The sequence below is a fragment of the Chiloscyllium punctatum genome, chromosome 6 (genome assembly GCF_047496795.1).
Source record: "Chiloscyllium punctatum isolate Juve2018m chromosome 6, sChiPun1.3, whole genome shotgun sequence".
NCBI lineage: Eukaryota > Metazoa > Chordata > Chondrichthyes > Orectolobiformes > Hemiscylliidae > Chiloscyllium > Chiloscyllium punctatum.
This window is the reverse complement of record NC_092744.1, coordinates 124,547,437-124,565,088: the sequence shown is the minus strand read 5'-3', so window position 1 is coordinate 124,565,088 and position 17,652 is coordinate 124,547,437. Positions and strand designations below refer to the sequence as shown.

At 43.4% G+C, this 17,652-nt stretch overlaps 1 long non-coding RNA gene and 1 other non-coding gene across 2 annotated transcripts in view; one reads left to right on the top strand and one right to left on the bottom strand.

Annotated features, from left to right (window-relative positions):
- LOC140478559 (uncharacterized) overlaps positions 1 to 17,652 on the bottom strand; it is a 728,439-nt gene that overhangs the window by 300,961 nt on the left and 409,826 nt on the right. The window lies entirely within an intron of this gene.
- trnah-gug (transfer RNA histidin (anticodon GUG)) lies at positions 16,410 to 16,481 on the top strand. The gene has a single exon. It is a non-coding gene; the product is annotated as a tRNA-His (tRNA).

The following is a 17,652-nucleotide window of genomic DNA, read 5'->3' as shown; positions in this document are numbered from 1 at the left end:
CCTGCCAGCAACTGGCCCATATTCCTCCAAACCCTTCCTGTTCACAAGCCTCTTAAATGTTACAATTGTACCAGCCTCCACTACATCATCTGGCAACTCATTCCATTCACTTACCACCCTCTGTGTGAAAACGTTGTCCCCTAGATCTCTTTTTTATCTTTCCTCTCTCAAACTAAACATATGCCCTCTAGTTATGAACTTCCCGACCCAGGGACAAAACTTTGTCTATTCATAATGTCCATGCCCCTCATAATTTTGTAAACCGCTATAAGGTGACTAACTGTGTGGAGTTTGCACGTCATCCCCGTGTCTGCGTGGGTTTCCTCCGGGTGTTCCGGTTTCCTCCCACAGTCCAAAGATGTGCAGGTCAGGTGAATTGGTCGTGCTAAATTGCCCGTAGTGTTAGGTTAGGGGTATGGGTGGGTTGCGCTTCGGTGGGGCGGTGTGCACTTGTTGGGCCGAAGGACCTGTTTCCACACTGTAAGTAATGTAATGTAATCTAAAAAGGTCACCTTTCAGCCTTCGACTCTCCAGGGAAGACAGCCCCAGCCTGTTTAGCCGCTTCTTATACCTCAAGGTCCAACCCTGGAAACATTCTTGGAAATCTTTCTGAACCCTTCCAAGTTTCACAACATCTTTCCAACAGGAAGGAGACCAGAATTGCACGCAATATTCCAACAGTGGTCTAACCAATGTCCTGTAGAGCCGCAACATGACCTCCCAACTCCTGTTCTCAACACTCTGACCAAAGAAGGAAAGCATACCAAACGCCTTCTTCACTATCTTATCTACCAGCGACTCCACTTTCAAGGAGCTCTGAACCTGCACACCAAGGTCTCTTTGTTCAGTATCACTCCCTCGGACCTTACCATTAAGTGTGTAAGTCCTGCTAAAATTTGCTTTCCCAAAGTGCAGCACCTCACATGTATCTGAACTAAACTCCATCATTTCATACCTTTTCTTTAATCATTTTTTTTCGCTTACCAGAATGCCCAACTGTGTTCGTCAGAATTGCCTCACTTCAGCTGTACAATAAACCAATAGTGTTAGTTCCCCTTGTTGTTCTACTTCTGTCACTATGGTTTTTTATTAATTCTACTTAATATTATTCGACTGTCACTCTTAGGTATTCGGCTGCCACCTGTGCTACAATGAACTTCCATCCCAGACTAACCTGTCATTATTAGATACTTAGCTACCCCATCTATCACAATGTTGCCCTGTTCCAAGCTGACTCTACTAACTACTGATTAGATATTTAATGTCATATCTTTCCGTCTACAAGCTTCTCAAGCAGGCTGACTGACCTATCAATTAATTATTTAAAGTCATGTCCTTAGTATGTCTTGTCACGGCTTGTACTAAACTGCCATGATGATATTGAGTAGGCGATTCTGACGTTATTAATTGCTATTATCTCAGCCTGCCATAGTAACCTTTCAGCCCAGTCTGACTCTGCTAATTGGTGTCAGAGCATTCCGCTATTCTTATCCCCTCCTGCCACACTGGCCCCATCCTACCCCAGTGACCTTTTGACGAGTGTAACATTCCGCAGACCCCTTGTAACAGATTGCCAGTAGTTTCCATGTCTTTACCCTTCCCATGCTTTCATTCTCGGTATTTTCTATACAGTGTTCGGATCTTTCATCAGATATCTGTTTAGCTTCATCCCACTTTCAGTGCCTGATCGTTATCCATGTGTGCTCTAGCTTCTCAAGTATTCGGCTAAATACTCCTGAAATGTTTTGCTGACTCATATCTTTACCACACGGTCACACAGTGAATTCCAAATAAACAACACTCTAAGAGTGAAAACGCTCTTCCTAAATCTCGTCTGAGCACCCTCTCCCTTGTGTTTAACGGAGATCCCTGGGTGTTAACTCTTCCCATAAGAAGTTTATTCCTATCACACATACCAATCCCCTAAATGTGCACCTGAATCACTTCCTCACTCAGCCTTCTCCGCTCCCAGATAAAGAGCCTGATAAATCTATATTCGACACGCCGACAGTATCGTGCTGGAAAAGTACAGCAGGTCAGGCAGCATCTGATAAGCGGGAGAATCGACGTTTCTGGCATAAGTCTTTCATCTGGAATGAGTCTTGTGGGTGGGGGCTGGGAGATAATTGGTAGGGGGTTGGAGTTGGGTGCAAGGTAGCTGGGAAAGCGAATGGTGGTTCAAGGCAGGGGAAGAGGTGATATGTCAGATGGGGAGAGATGTATGGGTCCGGAGTGTGGTGCTGAGTTTGATGCTTCAGACTGTAATAATGTGTGGTGAGGGGAAATGAGGAAGCCATTGAAATCCACATTTTCCCGTGTGATAGCAGGGTCCCATGGCAGAATATGAGGCGTTCATCCTCCAGGCGTCAGGTGGTAACGGTTTGGTGGAGGCTTATGCCCGAAACGTCGATTGTCCTGTTCTGCAATTCACATGACAGGAGAGATGTGAATAACAAAGACAAAAAAAGGACAAAGACTTATAGATACAGAGTTAATGGAAATAGACATAGTGCATACAGAAACCATTTGGCCAGTTGAATCTGCACTGTGCTATGGAAGAGATTCACACTGCCCCACTCTATCTTTCTAAATCCGCATTTATGATGCACCTACGAAAATAGAAATTGCTCCAAAAGCTCAGCGGGTCAGGCAGCATCAGTGGAGAGAAATCAGAGTTAACATTGCGAATTAAAAACAGATCCGAGGAAGAGTCTGTTGACCTGAAACAGTCGTTCGGTTTTCCCCGAATTGCAATTCTGACTTTTGGCTCTGATTTACAACACTTACAGTCCATTTAGATTTCGTTTGTCATTGACCTGAATTGCACACCTTTGCATTGTGGGAAGGAATCGGAGCAGCCGGAGAAAACTCACAAGGGTGAGAGAGAGAGCATGAGAGTGCAAATTCCACACAGTCAGTCACACAAGTCTGGAATCGAATGCGCTTTCTGGAGCGGAAAGGTTCAGTTCTACCCAATGAGCCCTCCCAATATGCAAGGATACGTCCTGGAAGCAAATTGAACCAGATCTCACGCAGCGACATGCGGTGGTACTATCCAGGAATTTTATGCAAAAAGATGCCTATTTGGTATTACTGGAAAGTAACATTCGCTTAACTATCCGAACACTTTGTAAATTAACTTGGCCTATAGCCTCGTCTGTCTTGGCTTCGCAAAATTCATATCTGAATACTTCTGAAAGTTATGAGGATTTCTGGATCTCCAGCCTTTGCATGCACTGAGTTCCATATTTCAACCAACTGCTGTTTCAAAACATTTGTCTGCGCATTCACTCGAATCTTTCCTCTTCTTCCTTAAGCCTATGCCACCTTCCCTTCACCCCGTGATCGATCTCACTATCAAAGAGAAACGTTTATTACAGTCTATGCCATCCATATTCCTGATTATTTTGTACATCTCAATCATGTCTCCTCTCAATTTCTTCTGCTATAAGAAAAACCCCTCCAGACTATCCAATTTCTCTTTATAATTGAAACTTTTCTACCCAGAGAATATCCTGGTAAATCTCTCCTGCATCATTTCCAATGCTATCATATCCGTGGTATCATGCGAATTGCAGAGCCGCACACAATAGACAAGATAGAGCCAAATGAGCAAGTGAAATAAATGATGTCGAAGTCCACAGAAAGAGGTACTTTGAAATACATTTTCTTTTCCTCAGAGCTGCCTTGTGGCCTTTTGCAGAGCCTGATGTTCCAATAATCTATGGTCCATTTTGAAAAAGCTGCGACATGAGAAATGATCTCACAACCACGGTATCGAAATGGAATGATTGTTTTGAAAATGAGGACATCGTTCTTATATGATGGTACAGAGGCGCATGATATGCCAAAACTGGGAATGTTCCTGGTCAAACGCGGGGAGGAAGGGCATATTTGTCTCCGTTTATTACATTATTAAGATACAACAGCAGCATTAACCCGCACTGCAGATTGGCTCAGCTGAAGAGTGCTGGAGTCTTAAGCGAGGGGTCAATTAATTGAAAACATTCTCTGAAATTTTCGTTAACAATGTGCTGTTTTGTTACTTTGACAGGAAGAGCTGTTTTTAATCACATCGTCTCCAAATCTGCCTTTTGCTCCCAGTAAACGCTCCAATCTAGCATACTTCACTTTCATTCCGACACAGCTGCATGTCATATTAGAATTCCCTCTGTGATAATTGGAATTGACAATGTCATTTTCTGAGATGTAGCAATGTAGCATGCAGTTGGTAGTGTAGTGAACACAGAGGAATAGGGAACGCAGGAAATTTACAGGCCAAGAACAGACTCTTTGGACGTCGAAGCCTCAGCTGATCCACTGTCGAAACCTATCACTAAATTCCAAACCAACGGTATCCTTCTGCACCCCATCTCCTCATGCAACTGTCCAGACGCACCTGAAATGAATCTACCGTGTTTGCCTCTCCTACCTCTGCTGTTCAACACTATCCAAGTACCTACCACCCTCTGTGTAAAATACTTCCAACGTCAAACTCTCTTATACTTTTCACCTCTCATCTTGAACGTGTGACATCTCATTATTAAATCCCTCCTTGGGAAAAAGCTTATCTCTATCCACTCTGGCAATACCCTTCATGATTTTGTAGACGTCAGTCAGGTCCCCCTCATCTCGTTTTCTTTCATGAAAACAAACATTACCTACTCAACCCCTCTTCAGAGCTAGCACCTTCCATACCAGGCAACATCCTCAGAAACTTTCTCTGCACTCTTTCATAAACGTGCACATCGTTTTGGTAATTTGGAGACCAGAACAGTACATAGCATTCTAAATGCGGTTGAACCAAAATCTTGTACAAATTTAGCATGCCAGCTCTTATACTTAATGCCCCGTCCAGTGAAGGCAAGCACGCCCGATGCCTTCTTGTCCACTCAATCCAACTGTGCAGCTACATTCAGGGTACAAAGGATCTGAACTCCCAATCGCTCTGCTCATCAACATTACCCAAGGCACTTATGTTTACAGTATACTTGGCTCGAGAATTCGGCTTCCTAAAATGCATCACCACACATTTGACTGGATTCAACTCCATCTGCCAATTCCCCCCTCAATTCTTCTGTCTATCTACGTTCTCCTTCATAATTTGACACTCCCCTATGATTTCTGCTACTCCACCAATCTTCGTGTCATCTGCAAATGTAATGGAGATATTTGGGCCAGCAACCCTTGGAGAATGGAGAATGGCAGCTGGTAGTAATTAGATTTGATGAATAAAATCTGGCATATAAACCCACTCAGTGGAATAGTGTCAAAAAGTTTTAATTTGCTGAAAACCCATTCTTTCATTTCCCTTCAAAAGGGAAATCTGCCGTCCTGAACGATACCAGCCAATATATGACTCCAGCCGCACAATAGTACGGTTCACCCATAAATTCCCTCTGACTCAGGTCAAGGAGAGTTAAGGATGAACAACAAGTGCTGTTCAGGCTATGATGGTCACATTCCGTGGGAGAATAAGGAAGGATAAAAAAGATTAATGGATGACGGGGATAATTGGGAGTCATTTCAGCGTGGACTCAAATTCAACTGGTTATCTAAACTAAACAGACACAAGGATACCCACGCCGCAATGAAGTCAGGTCCATGCGGGCGTGATCTCCAGGAAGGGATTCAATTTCCCGCTGAAGTGTAAACTCACTTTCTCAGTCACAACTTGGAGATGTCATTCACCACTCCCACATGTGAGAAGGAACCAATCAGGAGACCAACCTGGAGAGTCACCATCAGGTTTACAAATGACAGCAAGGGTCCGATTCTGCTGTTATTTCAGGTATTCATCCCATCCAAAAATGAACCATGTTTGGATGCCTGTTTCCAGTGAAGTACCACTGTTTCCTGATGTAGATCGATAATTCAAACTTAGCTGTAGGAGTCATGGTTTAGAAGTTCACAGAAGATACAACAATTGTTTGTATAGTTGACTATGATGAATAATTTCAGGGACCGCAGGGATGTAAAAATCAGGTAGAAAGGAAACATGGCGAATGTAACTGAATCCAGACCAATAAGTGGTAATGAATTTGGGGAGTTGAAACAATAACAGTGGGGATTCTGAGTGGTGTACAGGAACAAAGAGATCATGGAGTGGACATTCACAGGGAGATCGGTTGCTCGAGAGGGTTTTTGGATATTTTCTATTGTTGACCACAGGCTGAGGATGATATTCGATCTTTAGCAAGCGCCAGTTTATGAAACAACCAAAGGAATGTGCACAAATCTGGGCAATGCAAGAGTCATTTTTAAAAATATTGTATGATAAAAGGTGGAGGGCTGAAGTATAACTCTTTGACCATCAAGACCGCTTCATCACTCAATGAATTTACCACTGATTCCTCTCCAAGTCATGCTGACATATTCCTTGGAGGGTAATTTGCAAACGGTGACGTTTCAGTGCAACTTCAACCTTGTATTATAATCGGTAAACCTTTTGAACATTGAAGGTTCTGTCAAAAAAACCTGGACGACGTACTCCAGTGAATCTTCTAGGTGGTGCACTCTGCTGCAATTTTGCCTTAGCAATTAAGGGAATAAATATTCAGGTATTGAAGAATGTACAGTTAAGTGACTGCATTGTCGTGGAGGGTGTCCAGCCCCTTCAGCGGTATTGAAGCTGCACCCACCTCGGCAAATGGAGAGAGTTCTGTTAAAAATCTAATTTGTGCTTTGTGGTTAACGTGGGCTTCACGGAGACGAGAATTGAGTTAATAATCAAACAAAGTCGACCAACGGACATGTTATACTAGTAAACTTCTTCATTTGGGCGGTCAGGTTCCATTTCTCCTAAATACGAGCACCCAGGACGATTAGACGGAGGAATTCAGTTACAATCAAGCCATTGAATGTGAATCGAATATGATTAGATTCTCACTTGTCAGAGTTATCATTGCTGCATTTGGTCCTTCTATGAATCAATCCGATTCTAATCGCTTTCTTTCCGATTTCAAGTCCCAATTCCCATCTGCGCCTGAACTTTCAACCCGTTTCCTCACGGAAATTTCTCCACCTGTCTTATTACTTCGTAAGGACGCTGTAAGGGCGGGCCAGCAGAGATTTACAACATGTTGCTAACTCTGTAAAAAAGGAGATTCGTGGTATGATTGGTTAGGCTGGGATTATTCACCTTGAAACAAAGGAGTTGGAGGAGAGCTCTATAATCACATAATAACAAGTATAAACGTTCAATATTCACTGGATCTAGACAGGGTAGAGACAGGCATGTGACCTGCCCTATGGTATGAGGAGAGCACCAAACGACATGAACGTGAACACAGAATTAGGCATTGCCTATTTATTTCAGAAATGATGAGTAATTTCTTTGCTCAGGGGCCAGAAAGTCTGTGGCATTTTTGTGGCAACCACTGTTGAGGTTGAGATGTTGGGTATTTTCAAACTGTGCCAGATAGTTAATCAGAAAGATGATGGAACTTTGTCGAGGTATGTAAGCAGAATCGAGTTGAAGATTATCCGATCAACCATGAGTTCATTGAATGTTGGGGCAGACTCGATGGGCTGAGTGGCATACTTCCACTTTTTTAACGCCTTATTTTACTCATACGTTCAGAATTGTGAGGGGATGGACTGAAGTGATAGGAAACGTTTATTAAACAGATCAGACAGATCAGGAACAAGGCTCATAAACTCAGGAAGAAGAAATGTGGTGTGGCCTGGGTGCAACAAATTACACTGGGCACAGCACAGGTGGCTGTGTCCAGAAGATTTGATTGCTGAAGAAATTTGGTAGACCTTATACAGTTGGCATGTCAGTGATCACGCTGGATGATGGATCGTTGTATGATTCACACACAGCAGAAATTTGTGGAAGAATGAAAAGTTCGTATCATTGGAGAAGCTTTCTGCGGTTCCGACTGACTGTTTGAAATACTGATCAGATCTTTGTGTGAAGTGTTTGGTTAAAATACTCATGAACAACCCAACGGGATAAACTTGTGCTCCCGATCTCTTGTTATCTGTTTCTCTTTCTTTCGATGTAACTTCACAGAAAGACAAGATGAAACGTGGGGCAGAAAGAAAAATGCGTTCTTTCTTGTTACAACTATTTAATGCACAATTGAATAGAATGAATGCTCTCGCTCTTCATTTCGATTTTAATGTGGTGTCGTCTGCTTGTCTCCCGTGCAGTGAAGGGCAAGAACAAGATTCTCGACCCAGTGTATACCAGAGGTGTGATGTGCAAAGAAAAACTGCTGGAGCGGTTTGTGAAGTTAGCAACCAGAGTGTGACTCCAATCCGTGAATGTGGAGCACAACAGTATAATAACCCACCATCATACTCGCTCGGTCTCCTCAGCACATTTTGTGGAGAAGTGACATGATACCTCATCAGGTTACATGCAGTGAAAGTCATGGATGTGAAATTTCCAGAGCGGAATCGAATCCACACCAATGTGTTTCTGCTTTCACCAGAATTATAATGACAGCAAATTCCAATAAATATCCATGCTGGTATGAATGAACAGCTGTCTTTGATACATTCTGAGTCTGAACTGTGTCAGAATCAAACAGAGAACAAGACTTTTACGTCATATTCTCACCTTCATTTGACTCATAATTTCTTCAGTGACTTTTTCTCTCACGTGAAGAAGCAGCCATGGAGAGGGAGATAAAGACGATGTTGTGGCTCAGTGGCCTTTCTGATATGGCTGAACCTGAATTGGATTAAACCGCAAGAAACGCTGTTTGTTCGTTTCATTTTAATTTTGTGGAAGCGTGGCAATGTTCATCGTAATATCGGAAGTGAATTAGATTTTTCTCATTGGAACGATTAATGTTGTATTCAAATTTGCTTCGACTTTATTTCAGCTTAAGGAGAATACTTCTTAGAAAAGCAAAGGGTTAAAGTGCAGTTTTGTTGCTTGTTACTTTGGCAGATTTCACCGAGTATTAAATGGACCAAATATCATGGTGTTTGTCCTCACATCTTGAACGCATGTGATTAAAGCACGAAGTCGATCTCCAAGCAACGAGTCACTTCCTATTCATTATGTAATATCTTCCCATCGCAATAACAAAAATCCGCTCAGTTCCATTTACAGTGGTTGAAGTGGAATATCATGCCAAATCTTTCTAAACTTAGAGTTTTGGAATCGAATCATTTTCAGCTGCACATCTTCACGAAATGTCTTTACATTTAAAGTCAACCAAATTAGACACTGTTTCCCCGCAACTTCCGACCGACTACAGCACACTCCTACTCCTTTACCTCGCCAGACGCTGTCTCTCTCCTTGTGAAATTTATTCCTTGTATGTCACAAAATGTGCCTTTTCAAATATTTTGAAAAACATATTCTCGGAGTGACAGCGATTCTGTTCTTATCATTTCGTTGTCCTTGAAAGGTTTTATTCAAAGTATTTGAATGCCTGACATCTAAAAGTTTAATTACTTGAAAGAGGGAATTTTCCACCCATTTACTGTGTCCAAGCATTTCATGAGCAGAAAAAAACCCACTAAGTCTTCCTTGGTTCAGTGATAACTGTTCTCAATTTTCCAAGAAGACAATTGAATAAAATCTCATCCTCAGTACACCCCGTCAGCATCTTCTCTAATGGCTTTGCACCCCAGTAAACACCAACATTATCCTCTCCGATAGAATCACAGAATCCTACAGTGCAGAAAGGGCATTTCAGTCAATCGAGCCGGTGTCGACTCTCTGAAGGTCATCTCACCCAGACCTCGCTCCCCTTCCTATTCCCGTATATTTCACCTGAGGAAGAGTGAGCCCTCCCCCTTATGAATTCAAATAAACCTGTTGGACTATAAGCTGTCGGCCAGTGACTTCTAAACTTGTCCCCACGTTACCCATGGCTAATTCACCTAACTTACTTAATTCACTGCCTGGACACGAGAGGGCACTTTAACGTTGTCAATCACCCTAACCATCCCATTGAACAGCAGTGCAAATTACTGAGACAATGTTCCATCATAGTGAACAACTGCTGTATCATTTTATAATGGCTTTATACCCTGGTAACAGCCTCATCAAAACAAAAGAACCCAAATTCAATATATCGAAACGCTACTCTGTCCTTTACAATTTAATTTGTGTTGCGGGAAATGTTTCTGCACTCATATTTGAATGCGTTTATGTTGTTTCTTACTCAGCTTCCTGCTTCTAGTAAATACTTCAATCCAGAACAAGTCTGTCAAATGCTTTTCATTCCAATACAGTCACAAGGCGTAGTTTGCAGAAGTCACGTGTTTGGCCGTTCACTGACACTCTGCCTCCCTGAGAGCTGCAGTCCTTCCCCACCTTTATTTAGGCAGCACTGTCCTTCGTGTGATTTGCCCCATCGAGAATGGAAGGACAAGTATCAATACCCGCCCTTGAAAATGGAGCGACAGTTTTTAAACGTTTACACTGTCCCCAGCGGAAAATTGAGCCCTGTGACGGGCGGGGACACTACCCATTATACTACCGAGGACAAGAGTGTCAAAGGAGGCCCTTCAACCAAATGTGGCCACACTTGTCAAAAACAACTGCCGAATGAACTGAATCCCATTTCAGAAAACTTACCCCACTGCCTTATATGTCTTGGCATCAAAAGTTCACATCTGAATATTTATTCAGGTTAAAAATATTTCTGCCACTCTGAAAAATGCAGACAGCGTATTCCAAATTCCAACCTTCCACTGGCTGAGTAATTCAAGTAATTCCAACCTTTCGCACATCTTCTCAAAGCTTTCTGTCTTTCTCCTGAAGTCTCTGTCCCCTGCTGATAGATCCCTCCATCAATGGGAAACTTGTTCAGTCAACCCTGTCCATACCCTAACTCATTCATGTCTTGTCCACATCTCCTTTGCACTGCGACAAACACTCCACTCTGTCCTGTCATTCTTCACAACGGAAACTCTTCAGCCCAAACAGTATCCCGGGAAATATCTCCTGCAATTTTCTCAGTATGATCACATCCCTGCTATAATGTGACTTGCAAAACTGCATACAACACACTTGCTAGAGCCCAATGAGCATTTGTTTTAAAATTTCTGGATTAGTATGAGGTCGATTCTGGCTAAGCAGAATTTATTACCCATTCCGAATTGCCCAGAGGGCAGTTGAGACTCAACCATATTGCTATGTGTCTGAAGTCACATGCAACCCAGACCAAGTAAGGATAGCAAATTCCATCCCGAAATGACATCAGTGAAACAGATTTACTTTCAACAATTGTCAATGGATCTATAGTAGTCATTAGATTCTTCCTTGCAGATATTTTTTGAATCCAAATTTGACAATCATGGCATGGTGGGATTCAAGCCCGAGTACCCAGACTATTACCTCGGTCTCCGGATTATCAGTACTATAAAATTATCACAAGACCAACGCAGAAAGCCATAAAAGCTGATCTTTTCCAATAAAATGTCTTTTCACCAAAACTGCCCTGGGTATTTTCCATGATCCTGATGCTACAATTGTCTCGGGCCTATGACAGTAAAAGCTGCTACATGGGGATTGATTTCACAACCGCGGTATACAAATGGATCGACTTGTTTGAAGGTCCCGATGGTGGGATTGGGGCACATTTACCCAACAACAGTCACCGCAGCAGCAGCACAGACAGAACAGTATGAATGTGAAAGAGAGTGATAGGTTGTGCATTGCCTCAGAGAAATGGGAGGAGGGATGGAAAGGAGGTTTAATGATCGTGGGTAGAAGGGAAATCTCTGACAACGGGTGTGTTTGAATCCTGATATATGAAACGCAGAGATGTAAGAGAGCGGAATTTGAAGGTAAAACAATTAATTTCTGAGCATGGATCACAAAAAGGACAATGGAGAGAACACTTAGTGCCGTGATTTGATTTCATATCGAGGTTGCCGTGGTAACAATGCAAAATACCGACATCCACGATCACAGTAACCACAGAACAGGATGCTTGCAAGCAGCAATAATTATACTAGCAGAGGAAATGTTCGGAAGAACAGCAAATGTGCAATATCAGTACTCAGCGAACTGTGACAGACATGTGGGAACTGAAAATGAGCTGAATCTTTCAGTTGGATGTCTTAAGAGGCTGTGGAGATCCCTTGAATGAGAATGTTGAAAATGAGATTGATCAATTTCAACAAAACATCAAAGACTCGGGGGACAGTACAGGATATTGTTGAAATGTATGCTTCAGTAGCATTTTAGCTTAACAACGGCACAGCTACCCAGATCCAACAGGAAATGGGGATGGGAATGTGTGCGCGGAGTTACTCTCTGGCTCCAGTGATGCAATAGGTGAGCGTCCTGTCCTTCTGTGATGGTATAGAGGTGCACGAAATTCCGCGGTTGAGTGTGCTCCTGCTCAAGGGAATGGTTGTCCCCGTTTATAGTATCATAGCCATTTCCGCCGCATCTTTCTAAGACAGCTGAGTGGCACAAGTGGAGCGTGTTGAGCCCTTAACTTTGCAGTGGTGGGTTTAAAAGATGATTTTACTATTTGGATCTGTGTTTCCGACACTGGCGGTGTCAGCTACATTTGCTCGCATCAGCTCAGTATCAGTTTCTTCCACACAGTCAAGACTTCAACCTGGAGAAGGTGGTGTTGGGGTGATATTTTAAACTAGTCATCCTTGGGGTTTGGGACACGGGAACGGTGATGTTTACGATCGACGAATAAAACCTGAAATACAAGCCTGATCTCAGAAACAGAGATCATGACTTTAATTTCCTGCAATCCCATTCATTCATGACCCTTATGCAGGGGATTCAACCATCCTCACCCAGTCCTGCCTACGAGAGACTCAAGGACCAGAAAAACATGAGCTGACACTTAATTCAAAAATCTCCACCGCGTGGGGAAGCAGGCTTGTCAGCCCTTCCAGTCCACACGGTACTTCCGAAGCGCATCCCACCAGACCCCAGGGTATACCCTGTCCCATAAGCCTGCATTTCCCATTGTTGATCCATGTAACTGGCACATCTTTTGTCTGAGGGAGAAATAAAAACGTAAACACACAGAAAATGTGTAGACTGCCCACAGACAGACACCCGAGTCTGGGATTGTACCCGGGTTTGTGGTGAAGCCAGACAGCAACGAACGAGGGGCGAATAATAAATGTTGTCCTGACCAGTGATACTCACACCCTGTGGGTGAATGAGGAAGAATGAAAACACATTAACAACATGGATAACAGGATTTGTATCTGTGTGGACACAATTTGAAAGTATCGTTTACCCTGTGTAGAAAAAAGGACATCGATACCACAGAGAAAGCAGAGCAATGTGGGAACTGCTGGTGGGATTCAATTAACCACAGAAATGGAATCTCATTTAATCAGTAACACCGGGGAGAGACCGTTCACCAGTCCCGTGAGTGGGAACGGGTCACTGAGCAAAACAACCTCGGAGACTCCAGCAGGATTACATATCCCATCAGGTGTTCGGTCATGATGTCAATGCGCTTTTAATCCCAACCAGCTGCCTGCTCCATAGCGTCAGTCAGAGTCATACAACATGAAAACAGGCCTGTCAGTCCAACCGATCCATGCTGAACATACTGCCAAACTAACCCATTCCCGTCTGCCTCCTCCTGTACCCGCTGAGTGGTGATAATGCCCTTGTAGTTTTATTACTGTGTTGTTAATCCAAAACCCAGCTAATATTTTGGGTACAAAGATTTCAGGTCGTGGCATGACAGATGGTGGAGTTTCAATTCAATAAGCACCTGGAATTGAAGGGTCTCGTGATGACCTGAATCAGTTGTGTGGAAAATCCCAACTGATTCACTCATGCCAATTCGGGAAGCAAACTGCCATATTCATCTGCGCCGTCCCACATGAGACTCCAGATGGATAATACCGTCGTTGAATCTTAAATGCCCTCTGGGAAATAACTGATGTACTCGGAATGAATAAATTTATTTTAAAAATCACACTTTCCCATTCATGTTTGGAATCAATTGTCCATTAAATGTTGCAAACATACCCTCATCCATCACTTCCTCAGCAAGTTAATTACACACGTAAAAGACCGTCCCTAAGAAAATGCCGCACGTGTTTTTTAAAAAAAGATCTCTCTTTTCATCTTAAAACATATGCCCTCTCGTCTTGAAATCCCCCTCCTGGGGAAAGGCCGCTATCGGTAACTCTAAACTTGTCTCTCAATAATTCATAAACTTCTGTCAGGTCGCCGCTCAAACCCCTAACCTAGAGTGAAAACAGTCTCAATACGGAGAAAGTGAGAACTGCAGATGAAAGATCAGAGTCGAGAGTGTTGTGCTGGGAAAGCACAGCAGATCAGGCAGCATTTGAGGGGAAGGAGAATCGACGTTTCGGGGAAGAGAATGATGAACGACACTTGCGCGAAAAAAAATTTCTCCTGCTCCTCGGATTCTGTCTTACCTGATATGGTTTTCCAGCACCCAAATCTCGAATCTGAAAATAGTCTCTGCCTATCCAGCCTTTCATTATAACTCAAACCTTCCACTGTCAACAAGCGTGTATACCTTTTGTGAACCTATTCCAGCTGAATAATATCATTCCCACAACTGGGCGACCAGAATTGGACATAATATTCCAGAAGAGGCCTCATCAATGTCCTGCAAAACTTCAACATAACATCCCAACTACGATACACAAAGGACTGAGCAATGAAGGGAAGTCGGTGAAATGCCTTTGAACCATCCTGTCTGTATGTGATGCAAATTTCAAGGGATTATGTACCTGCACCCCTATCTTCCGTGTTCTCCAACATGCGTAAAGCCATACTCTTTTTGCTGTACCAAAATGCAGTACCTTCTATTTATCCAGATTGAACTCCATGTTACATTTTTCAGTACGACTCATTGGATTAAGATCCGTTTGAAACTTAGATAATCTTCCTCACTGTCTCCAATTCGGGTATCTCCTGAAAACCTATGAAGCATGTCTGCAGTGGGTTCCACTATTTTCTCATGTAGATCAATGATTCCAATTTACTTGTCGTGGCTGTGATTTAGCAGTGTGCAGATCAGACAACAGTTAATCATGCAATTAAACATGAGGAAGAAAGCCGCAGACTGCAGGGAGATATTAAACAATTGGAAATAAAAATGGTGAAGTAATTCATTCCAGGGAAGTGGGTGATAGTGAAGCAAAATTAAACTTCAAACCAGCTGCCCATGCTCCAGCTGTGGCACTCAGCTGTCTCAGCAAGATGCACTGTAGATTGCTGTTATTATAAACGGGAAAAAACTTCCCTTCTGCCCCGCCTATGACCAGAAGCACTCCCAACCTCGGAATTGCTTGCGCCTCTAAACCATCATAGAAACACCGTTGAGTCACTTGAGCCATCGAGTATCTCTGCAACCTCATTCCCATGTTGATTTCAAGTTGGTTATTTGCGACTGCGCCACTCAGTTCCTCTGATTCTGGGGCAGGGAACTGGGACTACGTAGCAGTAGTGGTTACTGACTTGTGTGGGGAAACTCGTGAAGTAACCGATGTTAAACTGCATTGCTTTTGAAATATACATTTCAACAAAAGCTTAGTAAAAACAATGACTGCAGATGCTGTATACCAGATTCTGGATTAGTGGTGCTGAAAGAGCACAGCAGTTCAGGCAGCATCCGAGGAGCAGAAAAATCGACGTTTCGGGCAAAAGCTCGTCATCAAGAATACAGGCAGAGAGTCTGAAGGGAGGAGAGATATGTGAGAGGAGGGTGGGGGTGGGGAGAAAATAGCATAGAGTACAATAGTTAATTGGGGGAGGGGATGAAGGTGATTGGTCGGGGAGGAAGGTGGAATGGATAGGTGGAATAGATGATAGGCAGGTAGGACAAGTCAGGACAAGTCATGGGGACAGTGCTGAGCTGGAAGTTTGGAACTGGGGTGAGGTGGGGAAGGGGAAATGAGGAAACTGTTGAAGTCCACATTGATGCCCTGGGGTTGAAGTGTTCCGAGGCGGAAGATGAGGCGTTCTTCTTCCAGGTGTCTGCTGGTGAGGGAGCGGCGGTGAAGGAGGCCCACGACCTCCATGTCTTCGGCAGAGTGGGAGGGGGAGTTGAAATGTTGGGCCACAGGGCTGTGTGGTTGATTGGTGCGGGTTTTCCAGAGTTGTTCCCTAAAGCGCTCTGCTAGGAGGCGCCCAGTCTCTCCAATGTACAGGAGACTGCACCGGGAGCAACGGATACAATAAATGATATTGGTGGATGTGCAGGTAACAAAAGCTGCACTGTCCCCGGAGTCTTTGATGTTTTGGAGAAATCTATGTATCTCAGCCCTCAACACATTAATGATGGAATCAACACAGCCACTGGGGGAATCGATGTTAAACGGTCCGACCATTCTGAGTTCCCACTTATCTGCTAGTGTTCGCTTTGCACTGATATTGTGCATTTGGTGCTCTGCCTAACATTCCTTATGATACTGTACTTATTGAACACGTGTAGTGTGTTTGGATGTGGAATGCCGTGATCGTATAGTGGTTAGTACTCTGCGTTGTGGCCGCAGGAACCTCGGTTCAAATCCGAGTCACGGCAGTACTTGCTCTATGTATCCCAGTCTTTTGTGAAACACAAAGGAATCAATTGTTTTAAAGTTTTGATTTTCTCCAAGGTGATTTTTTTTCTTCAAGCTCTGCTCGCTCACATCTCTGTGTTTCATATGTCAGAATTTAAATCCACCCGTTCTCAGAGATTCCTTCCCTCCTACGATCACTTACCGACTTTCCATCCCATACCCCCATTTCATTAATTTGGAGATTCCGGTGTTGGACTATGGAGTACAAAGTTAAATATCACCCAACACCAGGTTATGGTCTGACAGGTTGAATTAAAGCACTAGCTTTCAGAGCGCTGCTCTTTCATCATGTGTTTGCGGAGTCTTTTCCTATTTCACTAAGGCATTGCAGAATCTAATACAGACTCTCCCATTGATACCGATCAGTCTGTGTGTCTGCGTTCTCTGTTGCTGGGTGAACGTACCCCAACCCCACCATCGGGACCTGCAGACCAGTTGATCCATTTGGTTACCACTGTTGTGAGATCAATACACATGCAGCAGCTTTTACTGATATGGACCAGATATTATTGCGGGGGTGGGGTGGGGGTCAAGCTCAGGAAAATGGCACAGAACAGTATCGGTGGAAAGCGACTGATTTGGATAAGATCAGTTTCACTGCTTTTCTGCAATGGCCGAGCACTATGACCACTGAACACTGAACTGTTAATTCAGACACCAGGGACCTGGGTTTGACTCCGACCATGCTAGGTGGTAAAATTGGGATTCAATAAATATCTGGAATTACGAATCTATTAACTCCTATATATCCATGTTTAATTGTTGAAAAAAAAAATCTGACTTCATTTAAGGAATGAAACTGCCATTCGTACCTGCTCGGGCCTCCATGTGACTCCAGACTCACTACAATATGGTTGAGTTTCAACTGCCCGCTGTGCAATTCGGGATAGCAATAAATGCTGCCAAACCAGCGACGCCCTCACACTGTAACAGAATAGAAAAAAAGTTCATTTGGCCCTAGCTAGATTACTGTGTGCAGTTCTGCAATTCAGAGTACTGCATGGATGTGATCGCACTGGGAACGTTGCAGTAGAGATTCACTGGGATATTGTCTGGGCTGAAGAGTTTCAGTTGTGAGGAGAGATTGGACAGACGGGTTGTTTGTCACCTAGCAGAGGAGATTGGAGAAGA